Raw genomic sequence first — 24,116 nt, forward strand, 5'->3', positions numbered from 1 at the left:
TCAGCATTTTAACTGCTTTATCTGCTGATTCAACCAGTTCATTACTTTGAGGAAACTTTAGGCTACTAGAAATGCGCGTGAATCCATACCCTTTAGAAAACGTTTGAAATTCCAATGTTCGCACTGGATCAAACTAAGGCCCATTGTCTGATCGAACAATATCTGGAATGCCATGTCGAGTGAATATGGACTTGCAATGGTTTATGATTTCAGCAGCTGTCAGTCTATCAAGTTTTGCAATTTCAGGAAAACGAGAATAGTAGTCAGCTAGAAGAAGATACCACGAATTCTTGTACTTGAACAAGTCAATACCAATCATCTTTCATGGTCTGTTAGGAAATGGGTATAGGTTGAATGAGAGGTTAGTGCCTGTTCTTAGATTCTTGGGTACAAGCCGTGCAATTTTTCACCTTTTCTTCTATTTATTTACTTATTCCAGGCCAATAGACAGAGCTTCTGACTCTAGCTCTACATTTTGTAATTCCAAGATGACCTTCGTGAATCTGATTTGGAACTTCACTTTGATGTGATCGAGGAATGATGATTCTATAGCCTCTCATCACTATCCTATCCTGGATGGAGATTTCGTAACGATGTTGCCAGAAAGGTAGACATAAAGAATCGACATCTTTCTTTGCAGGACATCCAGTCATTGTATGTGATGAAAGTTTCTGACAAACTTCAACAGCAAGTTGTGCTTCTTTCCGTTCTTCCAGTCTTTTCGATTAAGCTGGTAGAGCCTCTTTAACCATTTGGACATATGCATCTATTTCGTCTTCCAATTCATTTGTCTTGTTTGGATACATCTGCTGCGTACAGTTACTTTCCTGGAATGTGAACTATGTCATAAGAGTATCGCATCATCCTCAATTTGATCCTTTGTAGCTTTGGTGACAAGTCGTCTAAATGTTTTCTGAAGAAGATAGGAATCAGAGGTTCATGATCACTCTCTATCTTGAAATGAGTTCCTGTTAGGTAATCATTAAGTTTTTCACAACCCCATGCAATAGCTAAGGCCTCCTTTTCGATTTGGGCGTATCGAGTCTCAGCTGTGGTTTAAGTTCTGGAACCATATGCAATAACACCAATCTGACCATAATCTAGCTTTTAGTGGCTCCCAAGCCATTCGAAGAAGCATCGACAGTAACTATGGATTCCTTGTTGGGATTGGAGATTTTCAAAACAGGATCAGATAACAGAATCTCCTTCCATTTGAGGAAAAGCATTTTGCTGAGGTGTATCCCGGACAAAATCTATTTTGTTGCTGAGAAGCATAGTTACAGGAGAAAGCACTTTCCATAATTTGGAACGAAACGAGCCAAGTAATTTGCCATGCCCAACATCTGTTTCAATTCCTTCTTATTTGTTGGTGACTTATTCTCCTTGGGAACAATGATTTTCTCATCATCTGGGTGAATTCCTTGGCTATCAATGATGTGACCAAGAAATTTAATTTTGCTCGTTGAGAAGATACATTTTTCTTCGTTCAATGTCAAATGAACATCTTTCAGTTTCTGGCAAACTTCTCTCAATCTCACATCGTACTCTTCTTGAGCAGACCCCCAAACCAGTACGTCATCCACGTGACAAACTGTTCCGCTTGTGTTTTCCAGAATTTGTATCATTCTTCTTTGGAAATGTTCTATAGCGGAAGATATTCCAAAGAGCAGTCTAAGAAATCTGAATCTTCTAAACGGAGTAATAAATGTTGTGAGATAAGATGATTTTTCGTCCAATGGGATTTGCCAGAATCCTGAGTTTGCATTCAGTTTTGAGAACACTTTAAACCAGATAAAAGAGATTTAGTGTGTATTCCACTTTGGGTAAGGAATGCAATTCCCGAAGAAAATTTTTGTTCAGCTCGATCCGATCCACACAAATGCTCACCTTTCCATCACTTTTGGGCACTATGACAACAGGAGAGCACCACTCTGTTCTTTCAGTTATGACTTTTTGTTCGACCATCCTTTTTATCTCGATTTCTGTCTTTTTCAAAAGAGGTATAGGTTATCTTGTCTTGGCGATGTTACTGCAAATGGAACAGCATGAGGTTTGAGTTGTATGGAATAGCATTCCTTCATGAGTCCAAGTCCTTCGAACAGTTCAGGAAACTCTTTTTTCGTATCTGTTGTAGTAACCCGTTGAACGGCACTGATATTGGGTCCTAAACCAAAGGATATGGTTGGTTTCCCAAGAAGACAGTTTTTCAAGCCATCGATGACATAGATTTATTCTCTGCATTGCTTGTTTATATAGCTCAGAGGTGCTTCAAACATGCCCACCACTTTTAACGGAATGTTATCTGGACCACAGAAAATTCTATCAGCTGGTTTCAAATTCAATTTCTGAAACAACTTGTGATACAAAGTTGCAGGTATTACAATGTATGATGTATGATTGAGTATGATTGATGAGTAATGTATGATTACAATGTATGTATGATCTGCTCCCCTATCTAGTCGAAATTTCAATTTCTTATTCATAATATTCACGGCACGGAGTCATACGCATCCCGTTGATGCTCGTAAATTAAAACAATAACAAAAAGTTAAAATTATATATTCAAACAATTAATTTCTAGTCAATATACTATAATTAGTAAAGCTTGTCGGGGTTGCTACACTAATCATGGCGTACAACAACATTCAGATGTGTTTACCATGCAGTACATCTATTCAATCTGATGAAGACAGAATTGTGTGTTCGAATTGTAAGGCAATGTTTCACTTTTACTGTGCTGGACTTGCAGAAAAAAATTTCAGAAAATTAACAGTGTCGCGTAAATCGGCATGGAAATGTGGCAAGTGTGTTTATGGTGCTCCTACAACTTCTGGTGTTTCGACGGTAAAATCAGTGACAAGTGATGTGACTATAAATACAGAATCAACAAGTGTCGCTGAATTGGTGCCGCGTATAAATGAAAATCTCGCTAAAGAAATTGGTGTAATTATAACCGACTCATCGCCGGAATCTACCAGTGTCATAAAAAACGTTATCGCAATATTCGAAAAGCAGTTCCAATCTCTGATAGTCTATATCACCAACCAATTTACAACGTATTCACAATCTGTAGATTCATTGATATTGTTGCTTGAACAAAATTGTAATGAACTGAGGGAATGCAAGGAAAAACAGCTTCTCTTGACAGAGGAAAATTCAGTCTTAAAAAATGAAATAAAACGATTGCATTCCGAAGTTGTTGAACTTCAACAATATTCTAGGAGGTGTAATGTTGAGGTTTTGGGTCTGCCAGAGACAGCTGATGAAAACATAGAAATGATCAAGACTGCTTTGTTCCAACACCTAAAATTAGATATAGCTGAGAGAGTTACAGCCATCCATAGAGTGCCAACTTCAAGAAAGGACAAGATTAAGCCTATCATAATCCAATTTGACTCAAAAAAAAAAACCCGTAATATGTGTTTAGCTGCGGCTCGTGAACTGAAATTATGTGCTTCGAAAATTGATTCTAGGCCGAGACCGAATACTGTTTATTTCAATGAACATTTAGCTCCTTATTTAAAACAGATATTGTATCACGCTAAACAATTCAAAACGGAGCATGATTACAAGTTTTGTTGGGCAAAAGGAGGTAAGATATTTTTACGTCAATCGGAGGGTTCCGGAGTGTACAGAATAAGTACTATTGAGGATATAAATAATATCGTTCATTGATAGAGATTGTCTTGTACTGTGCACTCTGGATGATCTCCGAAATTTTTTATACCCGAAATGTGATTTATCTTGCCCAAAACTACAATTTAACATACTCCATTACAATATACGTAGCCTACGAACAAATTTTGACGAATTAATTTTAACTTTAACACCTGTGTTGAAATATATAGATGTCTTGGTTTTGAGTGAAATATGGGTTTATGAAAATGGAATTGCATTGTACAATATCCCAAATTTTTCAAAATTTTTTCAGTGTTGTAATGAAAATAGATATGGAGGGGTTATGGTTTTTGCAAAAAAATCACTCAATTTCAATCAAATAACCCTTGTAACAATGCAAACCGCTGAATATGTTGTAATTTATAGTGATCTCTTAAAATTGTTGGTTTTTAGTGCATATAGATCTCACGCATTCTCCTCTGACTGTTTTGTATCTGAAATTAGTCCGATTTTACAAATACTTAAATATCGGAATGTTGTCTTGATTGGTGATATGAATATAGATTTATTGAATGATTATGATAACGTTGTCATTGAATATCTTGATTTTCTCTATGGTATTGGTTCCCAATGTTTCATCAATAACACATAACCAGATCATATTCTAATGGCAGTGGATCATGTATTGACCACGTTTTCATCAGAATGAACAGAAACATGGAATGTGTTAAATCATTTATCTTCCAATCTAGTTTAACTGATCATTATGCAGTTGGCTGTAAATTAAATTTTATTAACAGTACTTACAATACCAACAAATTGAGAAAGAAATTTATCTCTGTTGATTACAAAAATATTACTGCTTACTTAAGGAATTATGAATTTGCATATATAGAAAGTGATCCCAATATGTCATTTGACTCTTTCCTAAAAACTCTTGAAATTATCATCATGAATGCTAAGTGCTTTGATAAACCGAAAAACAGAAAAAAAAATAGTTGGGTTACAAAAGACGTTTTGGATCTCTCTTGTAAAACTAAAACAAAGTCTCTATTTGAAATGTAAAAAAATTGCATTTGATGTCTTGGTGAACATTGCCTATAAATCAGTTACTTCTTGTGTTAAAATGAAAGTTACTGAAGCAAAAAATAAATTTTTTCTACATGAATTTAATAAATGCCATACATCACAACAACAATGGAAATTTGTAAATAAAATATTAGGTACCGATGGGCCAAAACAATCTTTGCCTATGGGAAGGGATCCAATTTTAACTTTAAATAATATTAATACTCATTTCATCACGATGTAGGGTGGAAATAACTCTTCATATCAAAATTACGTTCCTGCCTATTCAATTAACAATAACTCTCAATCAATGTTCCACAACGCCTCAGACTCAGATGTACCAACGGTGCCTGAACAATTACAGTGGAACCCTCCTCCCCGTTAGTGGACACCTCCCGTTAACGGACACCTTTCTGATCTCCGGTCCCGTGGAACAGGGCTTTAATGTATTTCACTCCCGGCTAACGGGCACTCTCGATATAGCGGAAAGTAAAATCTGGCAAACTATTTTTTTTTCCAAACTCTAATTTGTGAACTTTTGTTCATAAATCGAGAATTTATCATATTCTACGGTGATCATGTATAATCCCTAACTCGTACTGGTAAATATGATAATCCGTCAAGTAATTACTGGATTAACTGAACATAACTATGGTTCAGGACGGTGAATTCGAATGGTTATGTTGGTTTCGTTTGTTGATACGTGTGAAGAAAGCCAACATTACAAGACTGATAGTGTTTTGTTGTGAATGTTTTTATCCTCTTTACACTTATTTTAGTTTAATTTTTATTGAAAAATATAGATATGTTGTGCGCACGGATCATGTACGGGTAAAAATAATTAATTGATTTAATGAAGGGAAAAGAAAGGTTGTGCATTTTTCTATATTTTTATCAGACTCTCCAACTTTATTTGGGAAATTATGTATAATCGCCGGTAAAAGTGATAAATGTAGTGACATTTAATCAAACTTTCTTTATCGAGACGATTGATGATTATGCATAACCACCGGGGTATCACTTTTACACACCGTAACATATAGGAACCAATTACGACTGAAGCAAACGTCGTAAAAATGTGGAAGTCATATAGTACTGTATATCTGTTTATTAAGAAGGGTAGTAGAGAAGCTGTGTCCAATTATCGTCCAGTAAGTTTGACGAGTTCCCTCTCGAAAATTTTGGAAATTATCATCAAAAGGCAGTTTGTGAAGTGGATAGACGAGAATAATGTATTGTCGGATAATCAGCATGGGTTCAGGAAGGGGAAGTCATGTGTAACTAACCTCCTTTGCTTCTATGATCACGTGACTATGGCTTTGGGTAAGAGCAAAAATGTAGACGTTGTTTACCTTGATTTACAGAAGGCATTCGATCGGGTCCAACATGGCAAACTCTTGAAGCGTTTACACGAGATTGGAATTGGGGGCAACTTGCTGAATTGGATAGAATTGTGGTTAAGAGATAGGTCGCAACGAGTTATGGTGAACGGGGAATTCTCTGGTTGGATAGACGGATCCACACAAGTGGAGTTCCTCAAGGAAGTGGCCGTGGCCCCATACATTTTCACTTTTTATCGATAAACTCGATCAAGGTATCGATGGGATTGTTAGAAAATTCGCAAATGACGTGAAGCTAATGGGGGTAATCGAGAATCAAAGCGATAGGGAGCTGCTCCAGACCCACTTAAACAGGAATGGAACATTGGCAAATGAATGGAGCATGAAGTTCAGCGTTGACAAGTGCATTTTGGTTCGAACAACCCACGTTTCTCTTGCGAAATGAATGGTGACTATCCCAGATGCTACTAGGGTGACCGATTTGGGAATTGCCATTGATGAGCGGCTTAGGTTTTCTGAACATTGTTCAGGGGATATCAAAAAAGCGAATAGAATGCTCGGTTTTCAAACAGGTCTCTTGGCGTTCTCCTAAAGTCATTCTTCCGCTTCTCCAAGGCTTAGTTCGTCCTGGACTGGAGTATGCTGTAAGGTTTTGGAGACCATACCTACAGAGGGACATAGACTTGGTTGAAGGGGTGCAGAGAAGAGCTACGCGTGTCCTTATTGGCACACAGGGCTTGAGTTATGAAGAGAGACTTCATTTTTTGAATATGTTTATATTAGATGAACGCAGGTGTCGAGGAGATATGATCGAAGTGTTCAAAATTTTCAATGGGATGGATAGGATGGGCCATGAACTTTTAGTACACCGCCAATCGACTGCTTTTACAAGGGGACACCAGTATCGATTGTTGAGGGACAATGCAAGGTTATGGTGTCGCAGGGAATTTTTCTCTAATAGGGTTGTTAATAAATGGAATAGCTTACCCCCGGAGGTAGTAAATTGTAACACAATTCACACGTTTAAAAAGAAATACGATAATAAACATGTTGGGGTAAATCGAGAAGCTATCCATACTTAGAATAAGACAACCATAATATTCTTCATGGGCATTGTATAATATTTTATACAAATACAAATACAACGCCACTACAGGCAAATTGCCCAACGAGGTGGCTGACTTAAGAACATCATGGATCCCCTAGCCATTTTTTTGGAGGCCCTACCCACTACTGTTAGACCACATATGCACTCAGCCGACACCACTCCTCGCGGAACCCCCAACGAATCGGTACATGCGGGAATGTGCGTGTACGTGTAGTGCAACCTGACGTGAAGTATGTTTCTGTGTAATGCTTGTTATGTGTAGTGCTGCCATCTGCCACCAGTTTTTCTAACTATGAGTGAAGTGTTATGATTGAATGATTTATCGTTGTAGGACTGTTGCGAGACTTTTTAACGGGGAGATCGGCTCGCATTTGCGCCTTGAAGTTGGGAACCACAGAAAACCAGCTTCAGCCGACCACCACTGTGGTGTTCGAACCCGGATCCTCGCATCGCGAGTCCGTCACTATAACCACTCGACCACCACAGCGGCATTATCATATGTATATATTGTTTACAATTTTTGTTAATTGCTTTTTTAATTGAGTTGCTATATTTTTGAAATGTATGACATCCATATTGTTATGGGCATCTTTTTCTCAGCCACCTCGTTGGGCATTTTGCCTGTTGTGGCATTGTATTTGTATTTGTATATCGTACCTCCTTAATAGCGGACACTCCCAGTTAGCGGACGAAAGTTTTGTTGTCATGGGTGTCCGTTATCGAGAGGTTCAACTGTATCGCCATTCATGCTATGGTCACAGCCACGTAACTGCGTTTTCACGTGAAAGTTATAGATACGCCTAACCATCTTGGATGAAATCTGAGCTATACAGGGTGACCTGCAAGTGCTAATGCGGACTTTATCTCATTAACCGTACATAGTAGAGGTATAGTTTCAATTTAAAAAATGCTCGAAAGACATTTCTAAGACAAAATTACCCTGTACCAGTTTTGAGTTTGAAAATGCATTGTGTACAAATGTGGTATTAAAAATTGGAATTACTACGCGTGCTCTCATTCAAATCTCATAAGTCGCGGTTAGTCACGTGACCGGGCGTTGATTGGTAGATGCCGTCGTCAAACTGCTGCTCACCAGAAAACACCTGTTTTTCTGCCTTAACAACATCTTTTCCTAGAAGAGGTGCGTTATGGAAAACAACGCTACCCTCATTTCCCATTCCATGGGTAAACCAACATACAGGGTGTCCTGTAAGTGCTAATGCGGCCTTTATCTCATCAACCGTCCGTCATAGAGGTACGATTCCAATTTTTTTTTAAAAATGCTCAAAAGGCGTTCAAAAATTACCCTGTACCAGTTTTGAGAGTGAAAATACAGTGCGTAACACAGAAAAAAAAATCTAAATTTTTATACAGTCCCCTTGTTCTCTAACTTCCAATTGGAAGTTAGAGAACAAGGGGACAAGAACAAATCGAGACAACTGCATACCAAGGCCAAGATTTAGAAAGGGTGTTGGAATGCTGATCTCGCATCCCTGACACCAGTCGCGTGCAAGAAAGAGGCAAAGGAGTGGCAACGGGATGAATCGCATGGCAATAATAATATGGATATTTCCTTGTGCAGGTGAAATTCAAAATTTTTGGGAACAGATTTATGGGAGGGGGACTAGAGGAAACAATGCGAAATCATCACATATAATAAAAACTCTAAATATTTATACGGTCCCCCGTCCTATAACTTCCAATTACAAAGTTATTACCTGGTCCCCCTAAGGTCAACAAAAAAAAAACCAAGTTTTGAAGTACAATATTCGCTGAGGTATTCGAATTCAAAAATATCTTACCAAATATTGCACTTGAAAACATGGAAATTTTTATGTTGGCCGCAGGATGTACATGACAACAACTTTCTAATTGGAAGTTAGAGGACAAGGGGACTGTATAAAAATTTAGATTTTTTTCTGTGTTACGCACTGTATTTTCACTCTCAAAACTGGTACAGGGTAATTTTTGAACGTCTTTTGAGCATTTTTTAAAAAAAAATTGGAATCATACCTCTACGACGGACGGTTGATGAGATAAAGGCCACATTAGCACTTACAGGACACCCTGTATGTTGGTTTACCCACGGAATGGGAAATGAGGGTAGCGCAAAAAAATTTTCACATTTGCGAAAATTGAGAAAATACCCTCGTGATATATCGTCAAACAATTTTTTTCGACAATCTCGAAATAGAAATGGGAGGCATGGAGAGTAGATCGATGCCACCATGCAATGGATACATGTCTCAGGTAAGACGGGGAAGAAGCAGCAGTAGCAGCGTCAAAGTAAAGGATAAAAATCTATCCTAGTCCATCTCATCAAATAAAGAGCCATAGAGTGACAGGGCTACATATCAAAGCACATCTCCCGTTTCTTTACACAAAAACAACAAGTATCCATTGCTTTGTATGTATATATTGTATTTTTACAATGTATTTCTTTTGTTCACTCTCTATAAATCTGATACGGGAAACGCATAGAGAGCACAGCATTTTCTTGTAAACTGAATTCGTAACTGTATGCAAAATGCGGGAGTTTTCAGATTTGCGAGAAAGGATTTCTTCACCGTTGTTTCCTGACACAGAAGAACAAATTTAAAACATGGAAACAAGAACCTGTTATAAATATATACACACAGATATATGTACAGTATATTTTACGTATCATTCTTTATTTTTTAGTTCTTTTTAAGGATTTTTCGTCCTTTGAATTGAATTCGTTGGAAAAATATGAAAATATTCCTTTAAATATATTTTTGTTCAAGAATATCCTACATTTTTTTTGAATTTTCTGCGTGCGAATTGCATTAAGTAATTTGATTTTCCCGTTAATAATAACAATTGAAAAATGTGTAAATTTCGTTATGAAAGTATCGTTGAAGAGGGGTATGCAAATGATGGGAATAGTTGTAACATCGAGAAACGCTTCATCATTCAAGATGGAGGCAGTTTAGTATGCGAAGAATTCACTTCTGGTAGCTAGCTGTACAAGCTGATGTCTGAATTGGTACAGGATCGTTAAATTCTGTCTTTCAGTGGAAGATTCCTCCGCAAATTTCGCAATTGGTCAGCTAATTCTGAATACAAATGCAAGTACAAGAATAAAGGCCACAACAGGCAAATTGACCAACGAGGTGGCTGAAAACATTATGCCCATAAAAAATAGGATGTCATTCGTGATTCGAAAGGTTGTATAATTATTGAAATAAGAAAACTAACTTTTTATAGTCCCCGTGTGCCCCAAAACCCAATGAGAAAGTCGCTGCCCTGTCACTTTTAACGCCAACAAAAAAAAAATCCATGTCTCTAAGTGCAATATTCACTGAGATATTCGAATTCGAAAAATGGAGGCGAGTTGGGGGAAAAACTTTTTTACCCGCATTTTTTAACGCCGTTTTTTCCCCCCAAATTTCTTCCATTTTTCGAATTTAACTAGCTCAGTGAATATTGCACTTAGGGAATTTTTTGTTGTCACCACGAGAGACAAAGCAACAACTCTCATTGGGTTTTGGAGCAAACGGAGAATTGTATAAAAACTTGAATTTTTATTTTTATAACTAACAACCCTTGAAATATGAATGACACATATGAGTACTACACGTTATTTGGACACATTTCCTAATTAGAAGTATACCTCAATGATCAACGGTTCGACAGTACAATGTCATGTTCTCTGTTTGGTATGCACCCAGTATAATATACTGCCGACAAAAAAGATTATGGTTGTCTTATCTAAGTGTGGATAGCTTCTCGATTTATCCCACTGTGCCTATCGTACTTCTTTTCAAACGTATGAATTGCCTTGAAACTCACAACCCCCGGATGTAAGCTATTACATTCATTGACAACCTTATTAGGGAAAACTTCTTGCGACACCACAACCTGGAATTGGGCTTCACTAAATGGTACTGGTGTTCCTTTGTATGGTGTTGCCCATTCCATCCACTTCGTTGCAAATTTTAAGCACCTCTATCATATTTCCCCGACATTTGCGTTCCTCCTATGTAAAAATATTCAAGAAATCAAGTTTTTCTTCATAGCCCAAGCTTCGTAATTTTTAAGGAGAGGTTTCAGAATGAAATTTGCGCCCTCTCGGGTCTAGTGCCCGGGGCACGAGACCCACCTGCTCCCCCCCCCCCCAGTTGCGGCCCTGTCTGTAGGTATGGTCTCGAAAATCTCACGGCATAATCCAGTGCAGGACGAACTAAGACTCGGAAAATCAATAGAATGACTTTTAGGAGAATGGGAAGAGACCTTTTCAAGAATGAAGCCGAGCATTTTTTATGCGCCTTCTGGACCACCGCTGAACAATGTTAGAAAAAAAAGGTGCTCATCAATGAGAATTCTCAAATCAGTGACCCTATTTGCATCCGGGATAGTGCCACCATTCAACTCGTAAGTGAAACGTGTGTTGTTCGAACCAAAATGAGCGACCATGCACTTCTCAATGCTAAATGTCATGCTTCATTCATTTTCCTATGCTGCAATCATATTCAAGTTTGTCTGGAGCATCTCCCTTTCGTTGGCGAAGCCGACTGGCTAGCTTCTCATATGATTGCTCGAGCTTCTTGAGAAGTCGCTTGTCTGAAGCACCACAAACCTCTACGATGAAAACACCCGCCTTCTCTCCAGTCACCAATGCACCAGTCTAAACGGTTATGAATGATAATTTATGCTTTCTCTAATATATTGCTGCCATCATCTTACATCTAGCAGATCACTCGATCAAAATAGTAGCTGATGAGTCTGTTTGATTAAACAGCTTTGACAAATGATACAATTGCTCGTAAAGTACGTCGAAAAGCCGTCTTTTTACAAAGCTTGCAATTTCAAAGCAGAGAGAATTAAGGGCCCTTTCACACGGAGCGGATGCGGATCCGGAAGAAGTTTTAACTATTGGTACATATGGAGAGAGCCTTTCAGACGATGCGGAGTGCGTTCGCAACTTGGAAGTGTCCATCCGGGTCCGGATGGCGTCCGCATGTGTCAAAACTAAGTTAATTGAAACTGTTTATAAACATGCGGTTTTCTCATGTTCTTATAATGAATAAAATAACACAATTGATGCTGAAGTTTTTGTAATTTGCGTAACAGTTTCAAATGATATTTGTCCACAACGAGTTTTTAGGCTATAGCCCAATTTTTCATGGGTGCATGTACTTTACTTGTTTTCTCAACAATTACCATAATTCTTTTCGGTACAAAACCAAAGAAGAATACAAAGGCTTTTAACAGCTGGCTGATGCGAAGATATACCTTTTGGAAAGAGAGAAAATTCAACTGCCTCTGCGGGGAATCGAACTCACGTCCTTTCGCTCTCCGGGTGAACGAGTGACCACTAGACTACAGAGGCAACAAATTGTTTTCTGCTATATCTCGAGCAGTTCACAACGAAAATAGATGACACTAATATCGTTTGTTAGCTATTTCAAAGACAAAGCTGATGATAATGACATAATTAAATTATGTCAGTACCTACCACTCGATTCAAGGCACAAGAAACGTGTTCACGTGAAAACTTGCGGCCGTGTCTATGACACAGCCTACCCATTTTTTTTCCTTTTGTGAAGACACACTATTTCAGAAATATTCTAGTTGAAGGGTTCGAAATTAGGGTCAAACTCTGTCGTCCCAGAGCTATTCATAAACGTTTTCTTACGAGTGGAAATTCCCGTTATGCCATGAAAGAACTCCTTATGCGAACATGCTAAAAATAGTTATTCCGAATCCCGGTTATTTAGACAGGAGAATATTATGTGTTATATTTATGGCAAGGCGACAATCTCAGTGCTCCTAAATAGAATTGTGTCCGATGGAATATTTGTTACCCCCCACAGAAATGTTCGTCACTCCAGCTGAAACACGGCAATAAGAATAGAACACGTCACCCACAAAACTTATCGACTGTATCACAGCTCTGGCGCGTGAGAAAGACAACATGTGCATTTGACATTACAGACAGAACTTTACCGCTGCGAGTCCAGAAAACCAATTTTTCTGGCCGCTTTCATCTCCCCGACCTTTCTACGGATGATTAGCAAGAATAATTACGAACCCATACACACATGAACAACATCTAGCTTTGCCTTCCTTGACTTTCTAGTAAAATGGAAACATTTCACGATAGCCACGTTTTAAAACCGGTCACCGTAATCATTTCACATCTGTATTCGTGACATTTATCAAAATTGAACATATAGATGATCGATCACAAGGGGCATATCCAATGTTTTAAACGTGAAAAGAATACTGAAATCATCCAATTATAGGAATATGAAGAGATATTATAGTTATTTTAGTTCACTAATATGTAAGATATTTTCGGCTAAAAATTGCAGTTGCAGTCCAATTTATCTATCGGGTGCATATAATGACAGTGGTGCGACATAAATAATAAATTATATCTCCAAACAATGTTATGGGATCAATCAAAAACCAGTTTACGGTGTGTGTGATTGTCAGATCAAATCATCCGCTGTTTAAATTATTTGATGCCCACGATCTACCGTTGACAAAACGTGGTCCAAATGATATCACATGTGATTTCTATGCCTATTCTAATTACAGAAAACCTCATTTACATTTACAGGATTGTAGATCTGCCTTTTCCATGTAATAGTTTTATATTCCGAACGGGTTCTAATCGATTACCTTTGACTACTGCATCACCAACTCATACAGTACTTTGGATTCATTTTGTCATTTTCAATCGCTGCTTGCTTTATTTTGCACCGTACAGGTAAGTAAATATTCTGTATTTACATATTTATTCTCTTCGACTTTTTGTTGTGACAACAAACAAGTGGCAAAATAAATAAATCAACATATATTTAGAAGTGATTTTTCTTTACGATAACAGACGAGTTGCAGATGAAAAGTGTTCAAGATAAGCGATCGGTCTTAATTATTCCCAGCATAGATGAAGACGAAGGTTATAGGGCAACTAGTTTGTTCGTCCCCCAAAAACAAATTAGAAGATGGAAACTCACGAAGAGGATATTAAATTTCCAAGGTGGAAAGTTTTCACGAGAAAGAAGGGCATCTTTCTTGATAACCTATTTAGGTAATTGTTTGACATGGCATGTTTCTTTCGCTTCGAGTCTCCTAGAAAACTAATCAATCGAACTCTTCTAATGGTAAAGCAATTTCGAGATAGAGTTTACAGAAACTCCGTCTGTTTTGTGCCATTTTTCTTTTTTTTTTTGTCAAACCAACTATCTCTGTCAGGAAATTAAGCCTAACGTCCTTGCTGATAATTGATTTCTACCTCCGGATCGAAAATAAGCTATCAAGATATAAGATAATATTTATATAATAGAATTCCATATAAACATATCCGAATCTTCATAACAAGAGATGTTTTCTTTTCACAAATCTGTAACGTTAGAAATATTTAGGATAGGAATTTTGAAATTCCCGATAGAATCGTTTCATTCCTGGATTTTGAAGTATTTAGATATACTGAACGTCACGTGGTTACGTGGTTTGTAATATATACTTTGCATGAATGACTATGAAATATGGACGGGTTAAAGCTGCAGTAGTGTAAGTCAATAATCCTTGTTTTGAGAAAAAGGTGTTAATATAATTGTTCTCATAAGTTCCCATGTTAATAATTTTTTGATTTCATAACTTAGAGGTGAACTATTGAAACTATGACCTAGTTCATTTTTTCTTTCAAAAGTTTAGCACTTCTAGATTGCATTTGTGGACATAGAATTGTTGAAAATGTGACTTACACCGCTAACTTTAACTCGTCCACATAGAAAAATACCGAATCGTCGTTCTCAATTTCTGATCAGCTACCAACAAGAAACAAAACACAGTCAGATGCTGTCAGCCAGTATACCAAGATATTCGAATATTGATGACTTTCCCAACGACATTGACTGTGAAACACTCCAAACAGCACAGAAATTCAAAATTTCAATAAAGTGCGATTTTTAACGGGTAATTAGTAATTCTATAAAAGCTGTGCACCCTGCTCTAATTTTTTTTACTCTCTAAGAAATTATGATTTATCCACAAATGTAAAATCCTCCTCAGTTTGATTTATGAGAGTTTTTATGACGTCAATATCTTATATATCATAACATCTTTGTTTTTTCCAGCCCACAAATAAATTGATATCAAAACCCATCTATATCTTTTCCTTTACCGAGAATTAGAAGGAATTCTAGAAGTACTAGTTTAACAATGTCCAACACTAATGGAGACTAGACATGCTAGGTAGAAATAAGGACACAGAATGAGAGAGAGAGAAAATGTGCCAAGTTTTCTTCTTGCTTCTTCTCACAAAACAAATTCGAAGATCATTTTCTCAGGAACCCTCGATATACGCCAAGATATATCCATATAAATACATGTTCACCATGGTTACGTAGGGGGAAATAATAGCTAACGTATCAGAAGCGCGTAAAATCATATGTTCAGGATGTTTCTAAGAAACCGTGATAGACATTGAATCTGATTCCAGAGTTCCCTTGAGATATATTGCCCAAAGTATTAGACAAAAGCTAATATGAATATTCTTCCAGAGTGTCCTAGAATTGAGATATCGCCATCTAATCTACTGGGAATACCCGTCTGGTCAGTTTCACCTCAATACAGATAGTATCCGAGTGGAAACCCTAGCATTAATTGTTCTCGACATGAACGTTGGCTTTGTTTAAAAAAAAAATTCTAGTACCTTTATTCACATTATAGGGTATAGTATAATGCGGTATCGGTGTAATATTTGATAGAAATTTATTGGCTGTTGAAGAAAACCATCAATTTAACTGAGGCATCAGAAATATGCAGAAAGTTGAACAGTTAATCTATTTTGATTTGTAATAATTGGTTGCTTCTAGTTAATATAGTTGAGATTATTTGTTTGATACTCACTCGTTTTCCGATACCCACTACACCAAATTCTTGGATTCAGAGTGTTTGTTGTGTCCAGTTTTTAGGATTGTATTGAATGTCATCTACAAAGAAAAGACAATATATATCATACATTATATTGTGCTTTTAATTCTAAGGAAAACATTTCAATTGAACATTGTTTTTAATAAGTATATCCAGTTTTAGGTACAAAATTTTCACAATATTAACCGAATATGAATGGGAATTAATCGATTATTGGTTTTTATCTTCTTGAATATATTGAGTGTGAGTTACCGTCCTCGGTATAAATTTTCCTTTTACGATGGGCTCTTATTTATACAGGCACCACCTATCTTTAAAGATTTATATCTTTCTAACTAAAGGGTCCTTAGGTTTGTGTCAACTGGTATTGAACCAACGGAGCAACTGTGAACTTTTTCTCTGCGACCTATATTTCAGCTTCAACATTATAAGATCTTGTCTCAGGGTCATTCTTTTACTCCCATTTTAGGGAGAGGGGATGTGGGTTAGTTCATGTTGCTTAACGCAGTATAGACGGGAGAATTACTCACCTGTTTTATGGATAGCTTCTCGATTGACACTAAATCACAGGGACGATTAAAATGTGTTCTAATTAACACCTGAAGATTGGTTAATAAGAAAGACTTTTTAGAAACTATGATAGCTGTGGAAGACTAGATCTTGTAGTAGCCATAACAGAATCTTGGGCAAACGATGGGGATGAATCCTTCTTACACATCTCTGGATATGATAATTTTTTCAGCAATAGATCTAGTATGAAAATGGGGGTTTAGCTTGAAACTATAAGAGATTTATGTAGGATGGGACTTTGTGTAGGATTTTGTTATAGTTCCCCGGATAGGGATCCATATCCAACTATATATCCATTTGGAAATTTCCTAATTGTATAAACTTATCAGAGTAGTTATAATACAGGGAATTTCAATTATCCGGGTATCATTAGCGAGAACCCATCGGCTAGAGATCAATATCAGAGATATTTTTTGAAGCTGGTGTATGATAATCTTTGGTATCAGTAGGTACAGAAGCTAATAGGAGTACTTCTATTTTGAATTTGACTCCTACTGGGATCTTATTGAACGTGTTTTGGTTGGAGACTATTTATCGTCCAATGACCATCGGGTTGTTAGCTCCTGTGTTCCTCTGTTTCGCATGACGTCACAGCATTTATTCCAAAGAAACGAATTCGCTCCTCTCATTTTCTCTGGTTCACGGATAACGTGCAAGACCATCACTTTGATAAGAAAAGGACATTCAAAGGGTATAAAAGGGGAAGAGGTTCCTGTCATTATTTGTTGAAAACAATGCGTTGATAAAAGTGATAAGGAATAAGTAAAAAGACAGGTCAGTCTAAGTTGGCAGATAAAAATGGCACTGACCCAAAATTATTTTTCATGTAAGGGGCAGTTGCCCCCCCCCCCCCATGGAAGAGTTTAAGGTAGAGTGCAATGTAAGCATACATTCAACGAACGGTAGTACATTCAACGAATTTTTGCATGTGGTTTTTACGGAGAAGTCGATATCCAAAGCCAGGGCCACAACTAGATGCTTGGTCAGCCGACGCAAGCACTCATTTTGGCGTCCCATTGTAATGTTGCAGGAGAGATGAAGGGGTGAAATTTTCGCCCTCTCTTGTCTGGTGTCCCAGACCGCTGGCTTCCCCCAGTTACAGCACTGTCCGAAATGCAGGAGTACCATAGGGTGATAAAGTTCTCAATAATATTTTAGAGTAAGATGTGGAATGCGGATGCACACTACTCTGACGTGACGTGGTGAATTCTGATTTATAGGAATTCCCCATGTTGCATGTTACTGACGTGGGACCACGTCACGTTTAAGTAGTATGTAGGTACCTTTATATTAATACACCGTCAATCGGGTTCTCCGACAAGGGGACAGCAGTATCTTTTTGTAAGGGACAACTCCATGTTGTGGTGTCTCAGGGAATTTTTCTCTAATAGGGTTGTGGACAAATGGAATACTTTACCCCTGGGTATTGTGAATTCTACCACTACCAATTGACGTGTTTAAAAATAAATACGATATCAATGTTGCGATAAATCAGGCAGCTATTCATACTTAAAAAGACAACCATAATGCTTTATGGACATTGTATTATTTTATTATAATTATTAGTTTTTCGTGACAATTGCTATTATTTAGGATTGCCGTATTCTAGATATGACATATATTTTTTATGGGCATCTTTTTTCAGCCACTTTGTTATGCATTTTTCCTATTATAGCTTTTGTATTTGTATTTATAAGACAATATTTCCATGCACAAAGCAAAGTTAACGCCATTTTGGAAAGCTGTTAAAATTCACCGTGAAAGAGTCATAAAAATGTAAACGTGTCTAATGAATAACGCGACTATTATGTGTATCACTGAAGACGCGAGAGATCAATCAGACGTGCATAGAAGCTCGAGAATACATAATGGTGTTTTCAGTCATTCAAATCAAACTTTTCAATTTTTAAAAATGCAACGGATTCAAGAGTTGCAGCTTAAAATGGCAGTAAAAAGGGAGAAATACAGTTTAAACTTTCAGTGGACTCTTGAACGGATTAAAGGCTTCTTTTAAAAGAGGATTTTCTCCGGAATATCCAGTGCGATGCGAATTTTCCTTTCCACTTTCAAACTAATGCATACTTAAAAACCTTTTTCCTCTCACAGTGAAATCATTCGCTGCTATTCCTTCTACTTCTATGCAGGGTACGTACATGTGCCGTGTCCATTAATTTTTTGATTCGAATTGCCTTTTTTCTCTTTTTCCCGTTTCCTTGTTCTTTCAATTATTCAGGATTCAAACCTTTTGCTAAACCTAATGCCGAAACCGTCTTTTGACACACGAAAGCCTTGTAATCGAATTTGTGATTCGACGATGAAGACACAACGCTTCGATGAATCAATCGCCGACATCTTTTTGATTCGTCTCTTATTTTCTGTGCTCTGCTTTTCTTGAATTTCTTTGAAATTGAATGTACTTCCTTTGATATTATTAATGTTATCAGAATAAAATTCTCGAGAATATTGTGGTTTGTGAAACATGTTGACATGAAATTTTTTGGTGTTTCCTCTTTGTAGAAGAAAGATCAATGTGAAGATTTCAACATCTTTTTTTTTGTATAATTTCTTTTTCACTGCAACCAGTATGGACATTGCAAATTTTTTAAAAAATAAAGGACTACCTAAAACTAAAACCAACGGTGTTTTTGGATTTAAATTTATTAACTGATAGAGCGAATGACTAGAAAAACATTTTGTCAAACCATTAAGTAAAGTTGAAACCGGTTTAGAGAGAGTAGTTTGAAGATATTTCCCATACCAACAAGGTTTTAACTGCCTTGGGAAAAAACGGATGGTACTAGAAGGAAATAGAGTGGTCATTTTTCAAGAAAAAGAGACGAAAGAAGCAATACTGATTTCAATCACAAATAGAAATTCAATCTCTCATGGTCAAACTATAGAAGATTGCCCAGTAGCGTTAGACCATGTATATGTGTAGTCCAGAAAGGAACCGTAAGGTAAGTGCATTTGACTGAGCTAATCTAGGTTTTCATCTCGATATTCGTTGAGCAGCCGTTCAAAACATATCTGAATTGTATGTAAGTAAGTATTTTATTGATATGCACCGTGGTGCCAATCAATGTTTTCGATGTACTAGTAGATGTCACGACGGAATTCTGGAGAAGGGTTCGAAGAGAGTCTCTAGAAGTTTTCGCGTTCGTAGAGGTTAAAGTTATATTTAGTGATTAGATTGGACCTTTGTGTGGCGAAGAAATTACATTCAAATAGAGTGTGGAAAATATCACTACGGCTTCGTGTGAAATTACAGAATGAACACGAGTCTTCAGAAGCGAATTTGAACTGGAGACCTTTGGACGTATAGAACACAAAAGGGGATATTCTTAGTCTAGTAAGACTTCTATGAAAGCAAAAAGGAATATCATATTAGATAGGGTTGTATTAGAATATTATAATCGAAAATGTTTTAGAAAATTGGTAGCGTGTTGATGCGAGCAGGTTCAATCTGTCCTTATGGATCGAATGATCAACAACAAAGGTGCGTATAACAGGGTCGAAGACCGACGGCACAAGGCACCGTTGAGGCAGATTCCAAATGGCGGGTCGCTCAAGTTTGTTGGAAGATGATTTCAGGATATTGACCAAATTGTCGGGATCTGACAGAGTGAAGAGAAACAGATTTTAGGAAGCCTGTCATTATCCATTTTCGTGAGCTTTAGCCAAAATTTAATGTGCTGCTTAAAAATAAATACGAGATGGTCTGAATTGTATGTCTTGATTTGATTATCCTGTTCCGGGGTGCATCAACAAATGCGATGGCAAGCAAAAAATATAGCAAATTTTCAGGAAGACCGTCTTAATGCTAACTCAGATCCCAGGAACCTCGTAGTGCACGAGGGGACTCTTATGACTTCGCACTGCATTTAACATTGATTGCGTCAGTTTGTTGAGGGTTGTAGATCACTGCTTGGTCTGAGGACCTGTATAAGGCTGTAATGCAAGCAAATCTTTCTGTTAAGAAGTCTCGCCACAGAGAACAACAGGCCTACAAGGATACAAATATTCAATCATTGCACTTCATTCATAGCTTGAAAAATAGATGGGAGCACTATAATTATATGTACTCAGACTGTTGGGCACACGTGCACACTTCCGGCACAACTCAGTCGGTAGTAAATTGCCCACGACGAGATAGACCGGAGTTGTGTTCTGTTTGAAAGAAAGAAAGTATAATGCTGTTAAGATAGTTCTTAGAAACAGTTTTTCAAGCATGCGCCTTAATTCTCGGCGAAGAATCCTGCATTAAAATTTCCACCATCAAGTTTCCAATTGATTGAACTGACATGAATGTTATATTAAATTCAGAGTAACCTGCTTGGGCGCCAGATACTACACTAATGCTCAAAAGTTCAGCAACAAAATCAAAAATGCTTATAAAAAAGCAAATGTTTAATTCTTTTTGGTTGGGTTAACGCAGATCATAGGGTGAAGCAAAGGAAACACTCTAGTGAAATTACAAAGAAAATATGAAATCCAAAATCGAATGACTGGCGTAGAAAAGAACAATCATATGTTGAGCCTCAAGAAGTGCAATGAAGAAGGTTGACCAATATGGGATATGGCCACCTATGCTGGATGCACAGGCTCGACAACGTGAATCCATACCGATAATAAGATTATCAATGACGTTTTTAGGTATCAAGATCCATTTAAACGAGAGACTTGTTAGCAGCTCACCGAGGCTTTGGGAAGGGTCATGGAGAGTAGCAGTCGAATGTTTTTCACTGATGGCTAATATGTTCTCTATTGGGTTCAAGTCAAAAAGAGATGGTGGCTATTCCATACGAACCAACGTTGACTGTGAACGTAATGCTCGACAACAAAAACTGTGTTAGCTTTTTCATTATCGTCCATGAACAGGGCAACAGGTCCCGTAACAGAAAAAAATGGCGCGAGCATATTGTTCAAGGATGTCATCTCGATAATATACTACCGTCTCTGAACCTCTAGTGAAGACATGGAGGTCAATGCGTGCGCCAATAGCAATTTCTCTTCAGATCATCATACCGTTACAATGGGGAATTATCAATTTCTTGCTTAATTTTTGAGTATGAGTGTATAGTTGTTTTTTTTTAACTAAATAGTTCTTGAATGACGATGAAATGATTAACACTGCATTGCATTATTTCCATTGTGCCTTAAAAAATTGTTATCCAAATTGATTGATGATTGATAATTGATACAGCAAGCAGTAGTTTATCATTTATCCTGAGCAGATTCATACGAGAAAAAATGAAAGTGAAGTACTCGTCATCTTGCTGGGTATAGAAATTTTTAAAAACAAATGACTATAAATCCCTTTGTTAAAGAAATAAACGCATGAATATATCGTGAAAACGCTCCATGTCTAGCGGATTCAGCAAAAACCTGAAAAATACTGGAAAAGGTATCTGATATTCATTGAACACAACGAGATAAGATCTTTGTTCTTCTAGAAACAACCGGGTAAAGTAAAAAATAGAAAATAAACTGGCAGCAGCAGCAGCAGCAGCAAAGACAAAACGTTAAGAAACACCCCGACTCAATAGTAACATAACAAAGCAAACATCAGGAAATAGGTGAACATGGTATGAATAATTTTGCAGACAAATCCAATAAACATTTTCTGGTGTTGCCCTACGGCCGCTTTTTCGAGTTTTCCGATTTTCCTAATTTCCTCCTCCTCTTCTCTCTCTCAGAAAAAGATTGGAGGGGGAAAAAACATGAATTTGTGAACGAAATACATAGAAAAGGGGGATATAGGAGAGACGAAAGTGATACGGTGAGAGAGAGATATGTAGATAGAATTTGTGTATATATATTTCCCTAACACGGTCCTGGGGAAAGCTAACGAAGTGAAGAAAAGATTCTGGGGTTCTCTGCAGGTCCTGGAATACGGAATTTGATCTCGAAATGAAGATTGTGGAGGGTAACAGAGAGTCCGGGAGTGAGAGATTCCTCATTCGATTTGCGGACGATGCCGTGATTGGTTGTCGAGAGTGACGTCACACGCGTTAGCGATAATGAGTAAGCTCTGAGCATTTCCTGTTTTGCCCTAGGTTAATGGAGCTAACACAAGGGATCATCCACAAATTTTAAGCAAAATATTCATAAAACGTCAGACTTAGATTATGCCAACTTATGTGACCTGTGACACTGCGGTCACCTTCGTTAACAAGACCTATCATCAGACCGGTAGGGCTATGGCAGAAGTATATGGACGGCAACCTATCTTGGTCAATAGCTGTAAAGATTTCTTAACCCTTTAGCCAGCATATAGCAGAAATCACTGAACTCCCTGTAAAATGTCATATCTTTTTTTCATGATGTAGGTTTTTCCCGATTTTTAGCAGGAATTGACCCCCATAACATTCAGTTGAAAACTCGTCGAGATACCAATCATTGAAATTAGCTCCGTGATACACATGCTACTAAGTAGCATGAAAGAATGCCACGTTCAAGCACATGCATCCAATGAGAGTATTGGTAATATTTGCACGAATGTTACCAATAACCTCGTTGGTTGCGTATCCTTACGTAAGTGGCATGCATTCGTGATACTTAATAGCATGTGTATCTAGGCGTACTTTTTGTATTACGTACGGTGGCTCGTTTAAGAAACACGTTGATGAATCTGAAGAAATCGCTATGATAGACTTCGTCATGCATACTCTTTGAAATTGGGAACCGGGTAATCATAATTTGGAGGCTGTTCATCTGAGATTTTTAAAAGCATGTTATATACTCTGTTCCGCACTACACCCCGTTATAGTTAATTTACACAGAATTTGTGGTCGATCACCATTAACCATTTAAGCGGTTTTTAAAATTTTCCTGATCCACATTAGGGAAAAAAATCAAGTTTAACGAGCCAGTTTTTTTGGAAAATGCCGACGGCATTTTCATTCAAAAGGGAACATAACAAAGAGGTTGTCCGGCCGGCGTTACGGGATTTTTTTTCCCAGAACGGCAAACTTTTTATAAGCGCGTTCAATGTCGCATTTTACAGTAGAACCTCTCGATAACGGACACCCACGGGACCTACAATTTTGCCCGCTAACGAGGGGTGTCCGTTAATGGATAGTAAAATACATTAAGTCCCGCCGTCGTAATTAAAAAAAAAGTGTCCGTCAGTGGAGGTACCCACTAACGGGAGTGACCGTTATGTGAGTTTCCACTATAGAATGATCGTGTTTCTTATTTTACTCACGAGAGAGCAGTAAGGGTACCTTCCTTGGCGAGGAAACTTGACGAAGCAAATCAAGTTTAACGAGATATCACGGTATTGCCGCTGTGTAAGGGTTAATTTTTTCACTATACTCAAAAGATCCCTGTCTTGGATAAAGAAGGGGGGTATTCAATATCTCAAAAAGTCATGCTTTAAAAAGCCTTAAGATTTAAAGCAAATATATAGTCTTGAACAAAAAATTGGTTGAGTTGAGAGAAAATTCATTCACTTTATTATAAATATGACAATAAAGTCCCACGGAACATCTAATCTTGAA

At 37.5% G+C, this 24,116-nt stretch overlaps 1 long non-coding RNA gene across 1 annotated transcript in view; it reads right to left on the reverse strand.

Moving 5' to 3' along the window:
- Positions 1-24,116, reverse strand: part of LOC149074149 (uncharacterized) — a 258,560-nt gene that overhangs the window by 72,464 nt on the left and 161,980 nt on the right. The window contains exon 2 of the long non-coding RNA XR_016194396.1: positions 16,021-16,103. This is a non-coding gene — a long non-coding RNA (uncharacterized LOC149074149). The remainder of the gene's footprint in view (positions 1-16,020; positions 16,104-24,116) is intronic.

Source organism: Pholcus phalangioides, unplaced genomic scaffold, assembly GCF_987345545.1.
Source record: "Pholcus phalangioides strain wild (caught in Gottingen) unplaced genomic scaffold, Ppha-v1.0 ptg000017l_1, whole genome shotgun sequence".
NCBI classification, from domain to species: Eukaryota; Metazoa; Arthropoda; class Arachnida; order Araneae; family Pholcidae; genus Pholcus; species Pholcus phalangioides.